This window comes from Babylonia areolata, chromosome 30 (genome assembly GCF_041734735.1).
Source record: "Babylonia areolata isolate BAREFJ2019XMU chromosome 30, ASM4173473v1, whole genome shotgun sequence".
Taxonomy (NCBI): domain Eukaryota; kingdom Metazoa; phylum Mollusca; class Gastropoda; order Neogastropoda; family Buccinidae; genus Babylonia; species Babylonia areolata.
In genome coordinates, this window is record NC_134905.1 from 12,409,714 (window position 1) to 12,432,025 (window position 22,312).

The following is a 22,312-nucleotide window of genomic DNA, read 5'->3' on the forward strand; positions in this document are numbered from 1 at the left end:
CAAACACCGACTCCTTCAAAAGAGAAACTGACATGACGCTAAAAATAGGAAACGCAACCATAACCTGTCGTTTACTCAACGCAAGCTGCGCTTTGAAACTCCTCACATGATTAATCACAGGGGACGGCGCACATGCGCGCACGCGACACACACACGCGCGCGCGCGCACGCACACACACACACACACACACACACACAAACACACACAGTGACACACAGAGTTTCCGGTGATCAACAGAGTTTTTGAGAGCGAGGAGTACCCCACACAGCTTACAAAAACAAGGCAGTGCAAAAAAGTTGATATGTACAGGGGAATAATCTGCAAGTTGTACGGTTATTAACAGCAATGTTCTTCTGTGAAGAAAATGACATTTTCCCTGAAGCCTTTTTTTGCCTTTCGCCCTTAACTCCTGTTGGAGTCGTCGGGGCGCCGTCCTGATGAGATTTCCACCAATGTCCTCCATCCCCTGTGGTTGTGTGTCAGTGCCTGAGTCTCTGCCAACGCTTTCCCTGTCCACTCCTCAGTGTTGTTGTTCTTCTGTCTTCCCTCTTCCTTCCTCCTTCCACGGTTCCTTGTAGAACGGTGTTTGCAAGGCCATCAGATCGCGTCACGGGGCTGTACCATCTCGGCTTTCTTTTCTTCACTGTTGTGAGAAGATCTTTGTGGGGGTCAACGTGCTGCTGGATGGTGCTGCGTGCCTGGTCATTGGTGATGTGGTCCACGTATGAGATGCCCAGGATGGTGCGATAGCTTCTCATTTCTAGTGCCTGTATCTTCCCGTGCAGTTCACCTGTAAGCGTCCATGTCTGCGTACAGGAATATAGAGAATAGCAGTGCACACAGGAGTCTGATCTTGTGCTGCATTGAGATGTTGTTATCCCTCTTCGTGGTCTTCAGTTTGGAGAGTGCAGTCATAGTCTGCTTGCCAGTTCCTTCTCTTTCCCGGCAAGTCCATCAGTGTCATCAGCTAATCTGAGGTTCGTGATGACTCTCCCTCTGATGCTGATGTGGATTTTTCGTAATTATTCGATAGCGTAAACAGACAAACACTGTTATATCTCCTACTACATTACAGGGATACAGGGAAAGTGTTCAAAACACTTGATAGCATACACCATAAACAATGCTACAAAATGTTGCAAATGCATGATCGATCTGGCAGACGTAACAGGGGAACACGAGTCAGAACACTGCTGTGCACCTGTGGCTTGTGGTTTGTTTGGGAAATGCAAGATCCTGGGAACGTTTCATGTTTTCTATCTCTGTTTAGACAGCGACTGAGGGACTGATACATCAAGAATGGCGTGACTCACTCATCTTACCCTGATTATTGTGGGCATCATCCAGAAATGAGGAGAGCTGGCTATGTAGGTCAACTGGATGCACGTAAACATCGTCGTGCATTGTGTTTACTGAGGTGCAATAAGTTACTATTGAATAGTATACCCTACGCCATACAACAAATTTATTACACATTTATATGTGATGGACTTTGTATTGAAGATCTGTTTCATTTCATGTTGATCTGCCATAGATAAGCTGCTCTCTGCAAACAGTTCTTACCCCTTTATTATTATTGACTTCCATCAGATTTTAAAGTACACTTACCGTGTACCACCATGTCAGCTAAACTGACATTTGAATTAGCAGTGCACATAAATGAAAAATTGAAAATGAAACAATACCTTACAACTGTTGTTGAATACACTTAAGCGTTGTCACATGGAAACACGTGTATTTTGAAGTGTACGTGATTTTTCTGGCAGCAAAACGTGTTTCTTTTTTCACTCGCCTATATTTTGATAACTTCAACATTTCTCCTGTTCATGTGGGCCAGATGGCCTGAAAAACTGAAAAGAAACCATTATTGTTATTGTTGTTACTTACCCCCCCCCCACACACACTCTCTCTCTCTCTCTTTCTCTCTCCCACACACAGACACACACACACACACTGAGTACATACACAAAGCACACATACACCAGAATATAAGAATAATGTTGTAAGGAACTGAAGAAGCGAGGAGTAAAAGGGCGTAGGGTTATCAACATGCACACCCACCCACACCCACCCACCCCACATATACACCCACAACCACCCACCCCACATATACACCCACACCCACCCACCCCACATATACACCCACAACCACCCACCCCACATATACACCCACACCCACCCACCCCACATATACACCCACACCTACCCACACCCACCCACCCCACATATACACCCACACCCACCAACCCCACATATACACCCACACCCACCCACCTCACATATACACCCACACCCACCCACCCCACATATACACCCACACACCCACCCACCCCACATATACACCCACAACCACCCACCCCACATATACACCCACACCCACCCACACCCACCCACCCCACATATACACCCACACCCACCCACCCCACATATACACCCACAAGCACCCACCCCACATATACACCCACACCCACCCACACCCACCCACCCCACATATACACCCACAACCACCCACCCCACATATACACCCACACCTACCCACACCCACCCACCCCACATATACACCCACACCCACCCACCCCACATATACACCCACACCCACCCACCCCACATATACACCCACACCTACCCACACCCACCCACCCCACATATACACCCACAACCACCCACCCCACATATACACCCCGCCCCGCCCATATCTATCTATCTGTCTATCTATCTACACACACACACACACACACACACATGTACATATATATATATATATATATATATATATATATATATATATATGGCCGATTCTGGATGCGCAGCACTTCCCACAGGTGTTGCAAGGGAAAACGTCTCCAGAAGTTGAGCCCTGCTTCCTTCGTTCACGCATCTCTTTAATGGCCAGCGTTCTCTTGTTTTCAAACGTCTTTATGCCACTAGAGCACAGCATCCTCCAGCGAGAGCGGTCAAGGGCATCAGTTTCCCAGGAAGCGATGTCTATGTCACAGGCTTTGAGGTTTGTCTTCAAGGTGTCCTTGAAGCGCTTGCAGGGTCTTCCAAGTTCACGGTGGCTTTCCTTCAGCTGGCCATAGAAAAGCGTCTTCGGGATCCTTCTGTCTGTCATGCGGACAACGTGTCCTGTCCAGCGTAGCTGGCACTGGATCAGCAGGATTTCGATGCTGGGCATGCCGCTCCTCTCAAGGACCTGGAGGTTAGAGATCCTGTCTTGCCACTTTATGCTGAGGATCTTTCATAGGCATCTCTGGTGAAACTGCTCAAGTTGTTGAATGTGACGGCGATACGTCGTCCATGTTTCACAGCAGTACAACAAGGTGGTCAGCACAACAGCTCTGTAGGTTTTGATTTTGGTGCTGAGCCTGATGCCTTTGTTGTTCCACAGCCTGTTGTTGAGTCTGCCAAAGGTGGAGCTGGCCTTGGCGATGCGCAGAGTCACTTCTGCATCAAGGGCTCCGTTGCTGCATAGGGTGCTGCCCAGGTAGCAAAACTTGTCGACTGACTTGATCTCAGTGTCATCGATCTTGATTGCAGGTAGGGGGGAGGCACTGGCGTTCTGTGAGCTAGCTGGTTGGTACATGGACTCGGTCTTGCTGAGGCTGATGGTGAGTTTAAAGCGCCTACAGGAGGCTGAGAACATGTCCATAATGAACTGCATGTCCTCATGGGTGTGTGCAGCAAACGCGCAGTCATCAGCGAAGAGGAACTCTCTCAACAGTGCCTCAAACACCCTGGACCTGGCATGGAGCCACCGCAAGTTGAAAAGTTTGCCGTCTGTGCGAAACTGAATGTAGATGCCCCGATCACAGTCTTGGAAGGCGTCAATCAGCATGGCAGAGAAGAGAATGGAGAACAGTGTGGGTGCTAGGACGCAGCCCTGCTTCACTCCGTTTACCACAGTTAATGGATCCGACATGTCAGTATTTTCCTGTACTCTCGCCTGCATGCCATCGTGGAATGACGCAATCAGCTGGATTAGGCTCTCTGGGCAGCCGAACTTTAGGAGGATCTTCCACAGACCACGGCGGTTCACAGTGTCGAAGGCCTTAGTCAGGTCTACAAAGACCTTGTTCTGCTCACGGCACTTCGCTTGCATCTGGCGTGCGGCAAACACCATATCACATGTTCCCCTGTCTGAGCGGAAGCCGCACTGTGCTTCAGGGATGACTGTGTTCGAGACATGGTCAACCAGTCTGTTCAGTATGATGCGGGCGAACATCTTGCTGGCGATGCAGAGGAGAGAGATTCCACGGTGGCTATCGCAGGATGTTTTGTCTCCCTTCCATTTGTAAATGTGGACAATGGAAGCATCCTTGAAATCCTGGGGGACCTCACCTCTCTCCCAGATAGACTGGAACAAGGCGATCAGCTTGTCTGTCATCACCTCGCCTCCATACTTGTAGATGTCAGCCAGGATTCCATCTGCTCCTGGTGCTTTTCCTGGCGTTGTCAGCTTCAGGGCCTTCTGGGTCTCGGCCTTGGTGGGAGGGGCAGCTAGCGAGTCACTGACTGGTAGCTGTGGGAGGGCTGCAATTACCTCGTCAGATACGGACGAGTCCCTGTTGAGGAGGGTGTTGAAGTGCTCTGCCCAGCGGCAAGGATGTCTTTCTTGTCTGTCAGGAGGGTGGTCTGGTCCAAGGCTCGGACAGGGGTTGATCCTGTGACTCTCGGCCCATACACAGCTCGGAGACCATCATGGAAGGTCTTCATGTCGTGAGCATCAGCAGCGGACTGAAGCTCTTCGGACTTTCTCTCCCACCAGGTGTTCTTCATCTCACGTAGCTTCTTATGTACGTTGCTTGGTTTGCAAGAACTGGTTCTCCTTCCTCTGACAGTATCAGAAATGTGATCCTGATGTTGTATATGCAGTGTGTTCAGGAGCTTGGAGATTCCAGATTCGCTCTCGTCAAACCAGTTTTTGTGGCTCCTTTGTACAAAGCCGAGTGTGTCAGCTACTGCTGTGTACACAGCATCTCTGAAGGTGCTCCATACCTCTTCTACGTCAGTTGATGCAGGAATTTCTTGGAGAGCTGCATGGATTTGTTGCTGCAGCACGTTCTTGGTGATAGGGAGGCGGTGCATGTTCAGCTTCCTAGGGGGTTTCTGCCTGGCTGGTTGGAGCTTGCGTGCAAGTCTGATGTTCATCTTGCTGCGTACCAGGTGATGGTCCGACCAACAGACTGCTCCTCTCATGCAGCGTGTAATGGAAACATCACCTTTGTCCCTCTGGCAGACAATCACATAGTCCAGCATGTGCCACTGCTTGGAGCGGGGGTGCATCCATATGTTCTTGTGCTTGTCCGCTTGTTGGAAGAGGGTGTTGATGATGGTCAGTCCATGCTGCGCGCAGAGCGAGAGCAAAAGCAGTCCGTTGGAGTTGCACTTGCCAGTGCTATGCTGTCCTAGGACTTTGGGCCAGAAGGAGAAGTCCACGCCAACGCGGGAATTGAAACCCCCAAGGATGATCATCCTGTCTTTTCTGTCTACCGCTGAAATGGTGTGGCTGAGCTCCTCATAGAAAGCTTCTTTGATGTCATCAGGGTTGGTCATCATCGGGGCTTGGCAGCTGATGACTGTGGAGAAGCGATCCTTGGACAGCTTCAGATGCAGGGTCATCAGCCTATCGTTTATCCCACGTGGAAGGCTGCCAAGCTGTCGTGCAAGTTTGGTTCGTATGGCAAGGCCCACGCCTGAGGTTCTTGGGGTGCCATCTGGATTCCCAGTGCAGTAGAAGGTGTAGCCCCCTCCAACTTCCTCCAGCTGGGTTTCACCCGCAAACCTGGTTTCGCTCAGGGCTGCTATGTCCACCTGGCAGCGATCAAGCATTCCAGCAATGAGCGCTGTGCGTCTTTCTGGTCTGTCGTCTCTGTCTAAGAGGATGTGAACATTCCAGGCACCCAGAGTCAGGGCATGACTCCTGGTTCTTTTCTTCTGTTGTTTTCGACCGCTAGTGTTGGATGTCCAAATAGGTGCGGTTTCCTACAAGGTACAAGGTGAGGCAGGCTTTGTTTAGGGATCCTTTTATCTCCCCTTCCCTATGTGGGGAGAGCAGTGCTGTCCCTAAAAAGGGCTGCTCTGACACTGTGTGAGCATACGGGCGCCGCATCCGCCCCAGTCTACGGCGGACGACCATCACCCCGCAGCTGCCTGCGTGCAGAGTCGTGACTATGAACTGCCAGCAGCATCCTCTGCCTGTCCCCGTTACCACTTCTCCATCGCCGCGGAGCTTGGGAAAGCTGGGTGTTGAAGGGCAAGCTCGTCGTTCCGACATTAGCCTGGTTGCCTGACCAGCACATGTGACTTTTTTTTAGTGAGGAGGAGTTGTGCAGTCCCTTCCCCGCTCTCTCGCCTGCTGACGCTCACAGTCCCACAGGTGCAGATACTGCCACGTATAGGACGGCCTCGGCAGGAGCAGGTTTTTTCTTCAGAGCTCCATCTCCTAGGAGGACTTCCAACCTAGGATAAGAGCTCCCCCTGCCCTTTGGTCATCCTCTTTCGCCTTCACAGCCGTTGGGAAAGATTTCCTTCTCCGCCTAGTTCGTCGTTGGGAGACTTCACATGCGGCAGGTAGTACTGGGTTACATGGTACCAGTAGCAAGGGCTATGCCCCTGACCAGACCTGTACACAGAGTAAAACACACAAGCTTTTTATGTATTGAGTATAATTTCAAAATGTAATGTTTAAGATGAGAAAGATCAGTTTAAAGCAAATTACGCCCCTCGCATTAATTACAGATTAATTTCCCCTGTTTTACTTGCACCAGAAATATAACTTCCATGCTTAGCAAAAGAAGTTCCTGTTTGAACAAAAAATGATAAAAATGACTGGTCTTGTTGCTGTGTCAGAATATCAGATCAAAGTGTCAAGTTTAGAGAATAAAAAAACAACCAAAAAACCCCCAGTAAATTCAGTTTGCATATAATTTGGCCTCTTTTTAAAAACATTTTTGTGCCCATCCCAGAGGTGCAATATTGTTTTAAACAAGATGACTGGAAAGAACTGAATTTTTCCTATTTTTATGACTAATTTGGTGTCAACTGACAAAGTATTTGCAGAGAAAATAGCAATGTTAAAGTTTACCATGGACACACACACACACACACACACACACACACACAACCGAACACCGGGTTAAAACATAGACTCTGTTTACACAAGTGAGTCAAAATTATATAAAATACATATTTCACAGGAGAATAACGAGTGTAGGAGGTGGGTCGTTTCTAGTTAGCTCACCATGATACCTCCCTGACCCCTCCCCACACCACAGGAAGACGGACAGACATCACCTGCAAAGTGTTGTCCCACAACTCCCTGTGTCCAATGTACAGCTCAATGACAGCTGCTCTGGTAACGTCCACCATTGTGAAAACTGTGCGACAGAGGTGACAGGCAGACACGACACGGGGACCATGACTGGTTATTGTGCAAACCCCTTGCCGTATGGTTTGGACCTCCATCACATATTTGATTCTCCTGGCAGGTGGTGTGATTATCTGTGGTTAAGTGCAGAGCTTTGCAGTGCAGCACAACATAGCACAGCACAGCACAGCACAACACTACACTACACTGCATTGCACAGCATAATACAGCACATCACAGCATGAGAGGTCAAAGCATAACACGACCAAACACAGCATTGCACGACATAGCACAGCATGGCAGAGCATTGCACAGCACAGGACAGCACACCACAGCACAGCACAGGACAGGACTGGACAGGAGAGGTCATGTTGAGCAGTCCAGTACAGTATAGTACAGTACAGTGCAATGTATTGCAGTATAGTGCAGTACATTAACTTACAATGCAGCACAGAACAGTACAGAACAGCACAGAAAGAAAAACATAGCCCATCATGGCATTGCACAGTGGATTGGACAGGATCGGCCATGCTGAGCAGTATAGTACGGTACAGTGCAGTGTAGTTCAACGTAATGTACTACAGGACAGCACAGCCTAACACAGTACAGTACAGTACAGTACGCATCACAGTACAGTAGTATACAGTGCAACATGCAGTACAGTATAGTACAATACAGCACGTAGCACAGTACAACACAGTACAATACAATACAGTACAGTACAGCACGTAGCACAGTACAACACAGTACAATACAATACAGTACAGTACAGCACGTAGCACAGTACAACACAGTACAATACAATACAGTACAGTACAGCACGTAGCACAGTACAACACAGTACAATACAATACAGTACAGTACAGCACGTAGCACAGTACAACACAGTACAACACAGTACAATACAGCACGTAGCACAGTACAACACAGTACAATACAATACAGTACAGCACGTAGCACAGTACAACACAGTACAATACAGTACAATACAGCACGTAGCACAGTACAACACAGTACAATACAGTACAATACAGTACAGCACGTAGCACAGTACAACACAGTACAATACAATACAGTACAATACAGCACGTAGCACAGTACAACACAGTACAATACAGTACAGCACGTAGCACAGTACAACACAGTACAATACAATACAGTACAGCACGTAGCACAGTACAACACAGTACAATACAGTACAATACAGCACGTAGCACAGTACAACACAGTACAATACAGTACAATACAGCACGTAGCACAGTACAACACAGTACAATACAATACAGTACAGCACGTAGCACAGTACAACACAGTACAATACAGTACAATACAGCACGTAGCACAGTACAACACAGTACAATACAATACAGTACAGCACGTAGCACAGTACAACACAGTACAATACAGTACAATACAGCACGTAGCACAGTACAACACAGTACAATACAATACAGTACAGTACAGCACGTAGCACAGTACAACACAGTACAATACAATACAGTACAGTACAGCACGTAGCACAGTACAACACAGTACAATACAATACAGTACAGTACAGCACGTAGCACAGTACAACACAGTACAATACAATACAGTACAGCACATAGCACAGTACAACACAGTACAGTACAGCACGTAGCACAGTACAACACAGTACAATACAATACAGTACAGCGCGTAGCACAGTACAGTAGTATACAGTGCAACATGCAGTACAGTATAGTACAATACAGCACGTAGCACACTGAAGTACAGTACAGTACAGTACAGTACCCTGCAGTACAGCAGAACACGCTGTTTTGTACAGTACAGTACAGTACCCATTTCAGAACCACGTAATTCAAAGAGGGTTTCATTTTCGGGAGAGATCGATCGCGTCAGCTGTGCAAATATATATCGATGAACCTTTGAATAAGCAACGAATGTTTATTTCTGCACTGGGAATGACGACATTCTCTTGGTACAGCGGTTTTTCTAGATTCGGTTTTTATTGGGGGTGGGTGGGGTGGGGTCGGGAGTCGGGGTGGGTGGAGGATGGTTGGTGGGAGGAAAGAAATTCATGATGACTTCATGATTACGTTTGCTGTGCAAATGTCGCTGTGACGATGTGTGTGTGTGTGTGTGTGTGTGTGTGTGTGTGTGTGTGTGTGTGTGTGTGTGTGTGTGTGTGTGTGTTGTGTGATGTGTGTGTGTGTGTGTGTGTGTGTGAGAGAGAGAGAGAGAGAGAGAGAGAGAGCATGCCTGCAATGAGAGCAGTATTAAAACACTTTGCAGAGCATCTTTATGTGTTAAAGTTTGTCAGCAACAGATGTACACAACTGTTAACAGAAAAACAAAACAAAAACCTTAAGTGTTTAGTCTCAAGACTAAGACAGAAAGAAAGATTGTTGAAATGGTACATTTATGTATATATATTCTATTCTTTTAGAAAACCAAACGAAACAAACTTCGAAGTTTATGCCTCAAGCTCCATATCAGTCAGTCTCGTCCTGATATATATATATATATATATATATATATATATATATATATGTGTGTGTGTGTGTGTGTGTGTGTGTGTGTGCGCGCGCGCGTGTGTGCGTGTGTGTATAGATTTTGTGACACATTTTGTCAAAACTCTTCTGAAAGAGACACCAACAGTGACTGTCGGAAATTCCACTGCAGTGATCGTCGAATGGTGCAATGGGAAGCATGGTGGCCCAGCAGTTCGCGTCATGGTTCGTTTTGTGCAGACACTGTGTGGTGCTGCTGTACTGAAACCACTGACACTATTCATAGGTTTCAGACTTATTAATACCGAGATGGGATAGCCCACCTCTTGTGACGTACGCTTACCAGATCCCTCCCTCTCTCAAAACGAAACACACATCAGAAAATTATCAACCAAAAATCCCCAGTGCCAAAATGATGACAATCTTTGGGTCATTTCCCAAAATGGAAACATTGGGATTTTTAATGAGCCCACGTGCAAGGGTGGTACCCTCTGATGTTTTGGGGATCAGTGCACCCAGCTCCAACCAATCAAATTGATCACAAATGACCGAATGTTCGGAAATAGACGTTTGATAGACGTGGCCTGGTCTGTTACCTGTCCTGTCAGTGAAAACTGACCAATCAGATTCAATCGAGTCTACCTCATTTAAATACGTGAATCCAATAAAAGGGCGAACAAGCCCCATTTTGTTCTCAGTATCACAAGACCCAGTGGCCCACTTGGTGTTTCCAGCATTTCGTTTGAGGTTTGGTTCTAGGTGAGTGTCACATTTTAATTTTTGTCTTCTTTGTTTTTTTGGTTTTTCTTTTTGTTAATGATTTACCAGATTTATCTCAGTCATTTGTGCTTTGTATTCTGGAACCATTATGAACTTTGCGTCATGGTATTAATCATGAGTTGGGGGGTGGGGGGGGGGGGAATTACCATGAGCATTAGTTTTCAAATCCTCACTTTGGAGACACCGAGGTGTCTGGAGAAAAACGATACAACAAATAGCAGTGTGAATGAAAAAAAAGACATTTGTAATGGATATGTTGCTCTGATGGACATAAGTCTGTGAAACATTGTATTCATTTCTGTGGTTTCCATGTATAACTTTTAATAGTTTTTAGTAATTTTTCAGACATTACACATGAAAGAACAATCACGATGACCTCACTGTTGTCCATATTATTATCACTACTAACAACAGCAACACCACCAACAATAATTATGACAATGATGGAAACAAGTTGTATTTGTATTTATATAAAGATTTTCGTTTTGATGTAGACCTATCTTTCCTCTTCTGTTGACTGGAATACTTTTTTTATGGGAGGATGGGATGGGGGGGGGGGGGGGTTATTATTATTATTTGCTTGTTTGCTTGTTGACTTTCTTTGCCCTGAGGGCTGGATGAAAAAAGCATGTCTTTGCTTATTCCACTTTCCTCATTAAAGAAAATTAAGACTGGCGGAATCCTCATGAATTCTATTCTCTTTCCTTGCATTTAATGTCTTTTGTGCCCGAGGTTATAAAACTGATGTGTGCCTGTTTTCTGGGTTTCATTTTACTTATTGTACTTCATCTGACTGTACCGTTGTGGTTACTGAGTTTTAATTTTTTTTCTGTTTACTTCCTTTGTTTTTATTTCTGCCAAACGGTACTTCGTCTCTGGTTAACACTGCTGGTTTTCAAGTATTCGGCTTCTTCACCAGTTTTGGTTTTCATTTGTTTGGATTTTTTTCCCACATGTGCTTTGTCTTTGTTTAGCATTCTTGGTTTTCACGCTTTTGATATTACACTCGAACATAACCTCAACCCAGTGTCCTAGGATTCTTTTGCCCTTTTAAAATAAAATAAAACGATTATGAGTTACTTCATTTTAGTTAACTTTTCTTGATATATGATGCTTGATCCGATAGATGTGCTTTGTCTCGAGATAGCATTCTTGTTATAGTTCTACCTTGCTACAATACGCAGTTCGTTTCATTTGAATTTTTTTTTCATTTCCAGTGTTGTGTTTTCTATACCAAGTTACTTCTTTCATCTTCAACGGTTTTTTTGTGTATGGTGTGTACTAGGCTCTACTTGTACCTACTTTTGATGCCCCCCACCTCTCTCCCTCTCTCAAAGTACACAGGTCCGTCTCGAATCATTTTCAATAAACTAACACAGTGAAGCGTTTCAAGTTGGATGCAACACACACCCAAGCACCCAAACACAGATACATAAACACTCAATTGTGTGTGTGTGTGTGTGTGTGTGTGTGTGTGAGGGCATGCCTGTGTCTGCGTGTATGTGTTGCTTGCGTACTTCTCGTTATGTCTGGCTATGTGTGCAGGAAACTTGGTGGCATCATGACAGATGGTGAGTGTCTTGACATCCAACACAGAGACGTGACCTAACTGCCTTTGTTGTACTTGTCCAAACGGCACCCCCCGCCCCTTCTTCCCCAAGTCAGCCTGCTGCAATCAGCAAAACGGCCTACATTAACTGATACAGCGAACCAAGTTGTTTTTTATGCCTCCATTCACACAGCTTTGAAGCGAGTGGAAGGTCATGCATGCAGCTTGACCAACCTGAGCGCTCTCTGGCATAAACTTCACCCTCTTCACCCATAACAAGCATACACAGACACAGACACACATAGACGCACACTTATACACACGCGTGCGCGCGCATGCACTCACATACCCTTACCCAAAAGCCTGCATACACATACCCGCACACAGATACACACACGCACAAGCACATGCATGCACACATGACCCCGAAACATTTTATATATCTAGTTAACATTCTGGGAGAACGATATAGAATGGTTTACCTTCCTCCTTAAAGTCATGTCGTCTGAAGCAAACATTAAAAAAAAGCACTTAAGAAATATTTGCTGGAAAAAAATACGATCCCCTCATGCTTTGAAATAATCTTGCCTGTCTACATACCTGTCAGTCTTTCTATACTTTACACTCTGTTCTTCTGACTGTCTCTCTTCTCCCTCTCTCGACTGTTACCGTTATCAGGCTGTCTGTTCTTGTCTGTCATTTCTCTCTCTCTCGTTCATACTCTTGCTCTTTTCTTAAAAAAATAATGATGTAAGAATGTTGCTTTGCATGTCATTGTGTCAGTATCATATGTGTATGTTTGCTATTTGCGCTCGTATTTTTGTTTTGATAGAATTTATTGTGTTTTACTTGTAATTGTTTATATATATATATATATATATATATATATATATATATATATATATATATATATATAATACAGTACAATGTCCCTCCCTTCCCTACCCACTTCCTTCATTTCTTCTTTTTCTCTCATTCTTTTATCCTCAATGAACATTTTCACTTCACACACACACGCGCGCACGCGCGCGCGCACACATGCATTTAAGCATTCTCACACCTACTCAGTACATGATGCACTTTCTCTTTGCAGTCAACGTTTCGGTGATGGTGAACGGGAAAAAATTAGTCCTCGTGTATGAGACAGAGGACTCCAGCTTAACGCAAAGCAACGTCACTGCAAATGTTAACCATGGAAGTGACGGGTAAGTCGAACAATACTTGGTTAATGACAGGGCATGCTCCTGAACGTCAAACCTCACGAACCAAAAATGGACCTTTGTAGGAGCATTGTCGTCATCATCGTCATCCTCATTTGGCATCACTTTGATAAGAATTGTCCCAATTTCTGCTTCATGCCCTATTGTCATGTTGACTTCAATTCCATCTCCCTTCACTTCCATATGGGACTGCGGTGAGTCCTGGCAAGGACTTTGGTGTTGGCAGGTTCATGGGGGACTGTCGCTGGAGGGACGTGGTGGCGGTCTTCACTCTAAGGGGGGTGCACACTCAGTCCGACTCCGCGACTAAGCCATTATTGTCTTAAAAGAGGGCTTAGTAGGAGGTGTCTTGTATATGTTAAATTAGAACAAGAGGCAAGGCCTTCAAGACTCACTTGTGATACACTTAAAAAAAATCCAAGCTTTTTATGTATTGAGTATAATTTCAAAATGTAATGTTTAAGATGAGAAAGATCAGTTTAAAGCAAATTAAGTCCCCTAGCATTAATTACAGAGTAATTTCCCCCGCCCCCCCCCCCCTTTTTTTTTTTTACTATCTTCACCAAAACGTTTGCAAAATAAATAAACTTCCATGCTTAGAAAAAGAAATTCCTGTTTGAACAAAAAATGATAATAATGACTGCTCTTGTTGTTGGGTCAGAATATCAGATCAAAGTGCCAAGTTTAGAGAATACAAAAAATATATAACAGTAAATGCAGTTTGCATATAATTAGGCTTCATTATTTATTATTTGTGCCCATCCCAGAGGTGCAATATTGTTTTAAACAAGATGACTGGAAAGAACTGAATTTTTCCTATTTTTATGCCTAATTTGGTGTCAACTGACAAAGTATTTGCAGAGAAAATGTCAATGTTAAAGTTTACCATGGACACACAGACACACACACAGAGACAACCGAACACCGGGTTAAAACAAAGACACACTTTGTTTACACAAGTGAGTCAAAAAAGCACTACTGAACACCACCAAAGTGACTAGGCAGCCATGCAGGGTTTCCTCTGGTGTGTGGTCTCCTGGCGACTTAACATCGATAGTTCCTATGGACTTACTCGGTGAGGAGAAATGGTCCACCTTTCACCCCCCCTAATAAATTTTTCATATGTATTTTTTAGAGTATATAGATCACGAAAAATTGTTAACATGAAAAATCTTGGGGCTCACTGTCCCTTCTGGCTTAATTTTGAAGGGTACCCATCTCAGGTACCGTGGCTGCTTTTCGTCGCTCCAAAACATCCATGAGTTTGGTGATCACCTGTGTCTTTGTGATTTGAGCTACGAGATTTTCCTTTGTTTTCGTTGACAGCAATGCCTTCTGCATGATATGCAATAATCAGAACGACAATATATGCAATAAGGTGACCACAGTGAAGATACGTGTGTACCCACCGTCTGTCACACGTTGCGAACTGTGAATTTGCCAAAAAACCGTCTCTCTCGAAAACTGTGCAACTTATTAGAAACAAAGTACACAACAGTTTCAAAGAACAGTCTTGTGATTCTTTTGAGCTATGCCACATCACCATGGGCCTATTCCGCTGTCCTGTTGCCGGGTTATCTCCCCTACCCCCTATTTGGCAATGACGCAAATTTAATTCTTTACAAATTCAAATTGGTCTTTTTATTGAAAAAAAAACGTTTATGTGCACTTTCCAAGTGTGAGCGCACACAGTGTGTGTGTGTGTGTGCTATCGGGGAAAGCTTTGGAAGAAGCCTCAAACGTGCTCAGCACACAGATCGCAGTAAATCCGACGACACCATCTGTATTCCACTCTGAGTTTGACAACTTTGACCAGCTGCTGAGTGTAGTCCACTGTCTGAGTTCCGTTCACACAGCACATGGCATCATGCTGCAAGAAGCTGAAGGGACTGACCATGGTGGAACGTACCGCGTGATGCCATCCATTCCAAGAACCGGTGAGCAATCTCTGCATTTGACACAAGAGGATTTACCAGAGTGCTTCGTAACCCAGCGGGAAAGCCCACCTTTTGCAATTAGGCACTGGACAGTTGATGGAGGTGAAGATGCTCTCAAGAAAGTTCAAAGTTCAAACCTCCAATGGATTCTTCTCCGGAAATACAGCAGCATGTCAGATCAGGAAATACCAGCATGGGCTGGCTTCATTTCACAGTGTGGGCAGAACCCAGCAAAGAAGACATTGGATTACTACCCTGTGATCCATCACCCTATCACGGAGTACAAGACAGTGCTTGCGACTTGCAGAGGAGGCCACGAGAGAGGTTGGACAAGAGCACGCTATCACTACGTTTGATCTTTGAGTTTGTATGAAAGCCTACCCGATTGTCTGGAACCAACCTGACCGGTACAAGAAGCATATCACTCTGATCGGTACATTCTACCTTGCCTGTGCTTACCTCAAGATGCTTGGGGAAAAAGCTGGATGGTTCTGGGTTCGGAGATATCCTTCTGGAGGCAGGCCTGATCTCTTCTGGTTCTCTGCAAGGGGTGCTGTCTGGCAAACATTATGACAAGCATTGTTCTGCCATAAGACAATGTTTGAGAGTCTAGAACGCTCGGTGCTGGAAAGATACCTTGAAATCAGAGATGAAGACATGTCATTTCCGACACTGTCAGAAGACAGCAAGATCAAACTCCAGACAGCCTCATGTTTCTTCTCAAAAGAGACATTGACTGAGCTTCAGCAAGATGAAGCTATCGCCAGTTTTATGGTAGAGTACGAACAGTTCAGAGATGGAGTCAGAGAAGGAGCCTTTGGACCAACTGCACAATTTTGGTTGTCGTACATCGATCATGTATGACTTGTCCTTGCGCTCCTTGAGGCTGTCAAAATCAACGACTTCCTGCTCTACGCACAAACGATGTCCCAAATGCCAGACCTCTTCTTCAGTTTTGATGGACAAAACTACACACGCTACCTGACCTTCTTCTCAGTCTTCTTGGCAAACATTGACTTGTCACATCCTGAAGCCGAGGAGGAGCTGGCAGAGGTGGCGCTGGTCTCACGGGACTGCTGTCCAGCCAGGAGGCCTACCACAGATGGGTCAGGACAACCCATGAGAGGTCAAAGTGTCTTCATGCAACTCTCGACATGGTTGGCACGGCACAAGGTGATGAGGTTGGCAGTAGACATCGTGACTTGTGTCCTTCTCAGATACTGAAGAGCGAAAGCAACGTCATGAGGACAGCTATTCACATTCATAAATGATATGCTAAGGGTAATCATCACAAATGCAAGTCACACTTTAATGTGTTTGTGTGTGTGTGTGTGTGTGTGTGTGTGTGTGTGTGCACGTGCACACACACCCACACTTCTTTCCATGTTGAACAGATTGTTACACCAATAACAAAATAAACAGTCTATGTCTGTTTTCCTGTTCCAGGGCAAAGTTCAACTTTAAGGCTTTGGAGTGGGAGCACAAGTCATACACAATCCCTACAACTGTCGTCAGCCAGAACACACAGGTAGGTATTGGATAATGATAAAAGGTGACTCAACTTCCATTGGAAAAAAAAAGCAAAGAAGAAGAAAAAAGGATTACGTTAGTGGCTCAACGCTGGCATACACATTAATGAAAATATGCCCATACATTCAATGAAAAAACAACAAAAAAACTGACATATTCCACAGGAAATTATTTGTATATATATATATATATATATATATATATATATATATATATATATTCAGGCACTAGCATATCTGCACAAGTGTTGACGTGAGAGATCAGAAAAATATCCACAATTAACCACCAGGTGTGCCGGGGATTGAACTCGGGGGGGGGGGGGGGAAACTTGGGTTAGAATCCAGTACTCTAATGTTCGACCACCGCATTGATCTTAGTTATTTTACAATGGCATGTATGGCAGTCCTACATTGTCACAACCAAAGAGACGGACCGTCTTCAAGAGACCACTGTGCCTGCGGGTAAATGTATGGCTGCGGATCTGCCTGAGGCAAGGCAAACTGCCCTAGGGTTAGGAATATCTGGTATTCAGGAACATAAAAGCCTACCTGTGGTTCTACAAACCTGAATGCAACTTACCATTACTATCTGCCTAGAGTGACAGCCCACGAAGCAGAGGTAGATATGGCGAATTCTTTTGTTGCGTTGGTTTTGTTGACGGAAAACAGGCTTTTTGCAGAGAGACTGTTTCTTTAATAATCGCCTGATAGTTTGATTTTATCCTTTGTTCGCTTGGCAATCAAAAAATGACATATTGAAACTAGCAAATGTCATTATATTCCATATGAATTACGTATGTAGCTGTGAAGTGAGTGCACTTGCAGGCGACAAATTATGGAATGCTGAAATTGGTTCACTCCAGAGAAATATTTGAATCCGAACTCAGTTATTTTATTTCATTTTTGCTATTAGCTGAAAAGCAGGGAGGACAATGTGTCAGAATGCAGAAGTGGCCCCTACATTTGACAAGTTGCTGACTCTGATCATGCTCTGCCACTGAAGCTTTTTTTTAATTTATTTTTATTTTTTAAATTTTCACACTGTGGCATGGTTCGAAGTAAAAGAGCATGCACAGAAGGGAATCCCCAGGATTTCAATTTATAGACTACCAGTTAGCTGCCTGAGTGCACTGTGTGTGTCTTGAATATGGAGATAACTTAGCGTTCAAGCTAAACTGTAACCGCAGGTCCCTGCCAAGTCAAGGGTAACTTGCCTTCAGGCCAAACGGTTTTTGTCTTGAGTACGGCCCCAGGATGCATCCCTCTGGTCAGCATTGACCTTGGAAGCCTCACAGCACCAACGTATTACTGTGCTGGAGATCTGTGCGGACATGGGAGACCAAAATGTGAAGACACCTTTTTAGATGAACAGCATGCATTTTACTCATTTCTTCGCACAAAGCTTATGGAGAAATCAGAAGAAATTTGTTTCCCCATTTCTGTGTTCCAAACTCTGGAACTCTAACGGCGTTTTTTGTGTACATGTTGAAACCAGTTCTTATCATTAAGTGTATGGCTTAAGATTAACACAATTTACCACATATTGGAATGTGTATATATGCCATGTTGTAAATTGCACCATGTTTCATAAAATTTGAATATTTTCATGGCTATTGGAAGGGCACAGACTGAGTGAGCGTGTCACTGGGGTAAATAAGATGTTATATTGTCAGTTTTGTTGGTATGATTTTGTGAGTGGAAATCCGATATGTTTTTCAAACTATACAGCCTTCAGGGGCCGTATTCAAGACAAAATCATTTGGCTTGAAGGCAAGTTACCTTTGACAGAGCAGGGACCTGCGGTTAGTTTACCTGGAAGGCCAGGTTATCTTTGTATTCAAGACCCACAAAGTGCACTCAGGCAGCTAACCTGTGGTCTATAAATAAAAATCCTTGGGATTCCCTTCTGCACATGCTCCTTTGCTTCGCACAGGGTGACAGCGTGACAATTTGAAAAAAAAAAAAAAAAAGCTTCAGTGGCAGATCATCGATTAGAGTCAGCAACTTGTCAAATTTATGGGCCACTTTTGCATTCTGACACATTGTCCTCTGTGCTTTTCAGGAAATTGCAAAAAGAAAATGAAATAACTGTGTTCAGATTCAAATATTTCTCTGGAATGAACCAATTTCGACGATGTGCAAAACTTCGGGCATTCCATAATTTATCAGCTGCAAGTACACTCACTTCACAGCTACATATGTAATTAATATGGAATATGATAACGTCTGCGAGTCTTAATACGCCTTCTCCGACTGCCAAGAGAACAAAGAATAAAATCAAACTATCAGAGGCCGTATTCAAGACACGGTCTCTCTGCAAAACGCCTGTTTTCCCTTAACAAAACCAGCGCAACAAAAGGATTCACCATATTTACCTCTGCTTCGTGTGCAGTCACCCTTGGCAGATAGTAAGGTTAAATTGCATTCGGGCTTGTAGAACCACAGGTAGGTTTTTGTGTTTTCTGAATACCAGATACTGCTAACCCTCAGGCACTTGCCTTGCCTCAGGCAGGTTACCCGCAGGCACGATGGTCTCTTGAATACAGACCCAGATGGCTGCACAAAGGATTAGTTTGTTAGTGATTAGATTGAAAACAGAAATGGATTAAATAGTGTCGGAAAAAATGATTCGAAAACAGGAAAAGCTATTAGTATTTGTTCATCATAAGGTTGTTCCTTAACACATGAAAAATGCTGTTGAAATCTAAATCCTTGAATATAGCATGTGAAGAAGACCATTCAGTGTGTGTAATCATGGATGTTTGCAGCTTTATAAGATCAGCATGACTTCTGGAAACGTCAAAGTGGAGTACAAGAGTGACGTAAACATTGGCGATTCCGTCACGTCCTACTTCTGACGCCTGGCCATCTCAAAGTGGACGCTGCAAGCTGTCATCTGATGGCGGCCATTTAAGATCTGCATGCACTGCTGGACTGTTCGGGTTGCTGGCTTTTAGTTGTTGAACTGCATATATGTCATTCTCCACCACAAATGAGTCAATTTTAGTTATTGGTGTATTGTCAATCTGCAATAAAAAATACCAGTAAAAACGCCAGTTTGTAAATCAGGACAAATCTGTGACATCATTTGAAGTTCTTTGAAAAATGACAGAATGAGAAATGGAGACTGGAAAATTTCAGAATATGTCCATAGGAACCACATACTTCTAAGACATGTTCATGAAATTTGGTGCACATGTATTTGGTGCCTATATCCACAAGTGCACAAAGTTTTAAATTAAAATATTGAGTGTGATTAATTTTGCTTTAAAAAATCTCTTTTCGGGACAAAAACTCGACTGACAGCTAAGCACGTTCAATTTTCAATCAGCCCGACAATGAATGAAAACACAAATTTTGAGATTAGTCTTTCGTAGTGGTGTTTGTGGACCATTTGTTATGAGATTTCATCCCATTTTGTATTTAGATAAATTGTATGTATATTGCATGTAGCCTGCTAAAATTTAAACTGGAGAAAAAGGCTTAATCGTGATGCGAAATTGTGTAATTGTTGTAATTTAAAATTCTCACTGGAATACTTTCCTTGTAATGTAAACATGAATCATGCAGCAAACACAATACAATAACAAATAGATCCATACAGCAAAAACATATTGTTCGCACAAAAGGTACAGGTTTAAATGCGTTTTATCACAGCATAGCATCCAGTGAAATACACCACATTATCCAAGTAAACATTTCTGATGCTTCATCTGCTAAGAAAACCTACTTGCTAAAGCTAGACTTCTCACACCAAAGGCATAACCTCATGAAACAAACAATCCGTTCAGGAACACGTGTCCGGTACAGGTAATCAGTTCTCAGGGTACAAACTGTTACTGCGAACACATCTGCGAATGCTTCAGCGTTCTCAAAAGTAAAAGGCAATTCCAATTTATCTGATTATATGGAGCATTGTGGTAGATTTACACCGTTCTTCGTTGTCTTCATTTTCCCCAGATTAAAGAAAAAAGATCTTTATAATTCGACACCTCTTACTGGTAAATAACGACCAGTGCTTTTGCTTGGTTTGTGCCTTTATCCTATTGGCTTTGTTACTGGCTCATTTCATTTCAGGATAATTTTCCATGGTGACTTGATCAGCTTTAAGCTTCAGTTTTTCTCCTCTTTTGCTTTTTCATAGACTTCATTCCATCAGATGTTACCTCTGTGCTTATTTCATTTTACTAGCTTATACATTGGAATAGATTTATCTGCGGCAGACAAGACTGCATGTGTAAACAATATAGCTACATACAGTGTCCTCATTGTTGATGTCACACCTGTTGAGTGTTAATGGTGTATCTGTAAATTCATTCCAGCCATTGTGCTTGTAGATGTACTTTGAGACTTTGGCTATCGTTGGATCTGTTTGTGTTGGTTTGTCGAGTAAACGGCTGCCGTTTAGCAAATCAGTTTATGGATTCCATGTGCAGACTAGTGCTGATTCCAGTGAGACAAGGGAAGGCTCACTGTTGCCTGTGATTGTGGTTGTCTGGATTGCCTGCTGATTGGTCATTATTTAATAGGTAGAGGGAGGAATCCACAACGTTCTCCTTGTAACCACTGGTTTACTTGTTTGACATTCCGTTTCCCAAAAGGGAATTAGAATTCCCTACAAAGATTTTTTTTGTCTCAGTCTGCCTGTAGTCCAGGTATCACATTGGTGTTTTGAATCATTTAGGCATGTAAAATGAGACTTATTTTGTGGCCTCAGTTGCATGCAGGTCATGGAGCACCCGCTTTTTGAAATAAAATTAAAAAACCCAAACTATTTTATTGCTGAACCTTGGTGAAATGAATCAGTATGGAATGAGTTTGAAGTACAGTTACTACCTTTGTATCGCCTACTGATCAAAAGTGTGTGTGTGTGTGTGTGTGTGTGTGTGTGTGTGTGTGTTTTAAACAAACTGTTGTGCAGTCAGTCCCAAAAGGAATAAGTCCAAATACAGAAAGGTAACTGACAATCTGACCTGTGAGCTCTGTCTTATAGCAGTGAGGTGACAGCTCCTCACTGACATCCTGACCTGTGAGGTCTGTCCTATCTCGAGAAGATGACAGCCTTCACTGACATCCTGACCTGTGAGGTCTGTCCTATCCCAAGAAGATGACAGCCTTCACTGACTATCACACTCGTCAGCAGCAGCCAAGAGAATCACAAAAGTTTGAGACACTTTAACATAAACCATGCATAATTGTCACCAGTTTGAGACACTTTACCATAAACCATGCATGACTGTCACCAGTTTGAGGCACTTTACCATAAACCATGCATAATTGTCACCAGTTTGAGACACTTTACCATAAACCGTGCATAATTGTCACCAGTTTGAGACACTTTACCATAAACCATGCATGACTGTCACCAGTTTGAGACACTTTACCATAAACCATGCATGACTGTCACCAGTTTGAGACACTTTACCATATACCATGCA

At 43.9% G+C, this 22,312-nt stretch overlaps 1 long non-coding RNA gene across 1 annotated transcript; it reads left to right on the forward strand.

Moving 5' to 3' along the window:
• Positions 1 to 10,548: 10,548 nt before the first annotated feature.
• Positions 10,549 to 21,645, forward strand: LOC143275270 (uncharacterized). The gene is made up of 5 exons (XR_013053415.1): positions 10,549 to 10,618; positions 12,185 to 12,210; positions 13,282 to 13,393; positions 16,792 to 16,873; positions 19,643 to 21,645. It is a non-coding gene; the product is annotated as an uncharacterized LOC143275270 (long non-coding RNA).
• The last annotated feature ends 667 nt before the right edge of the window (positions 21,646 to 22,312 follow it).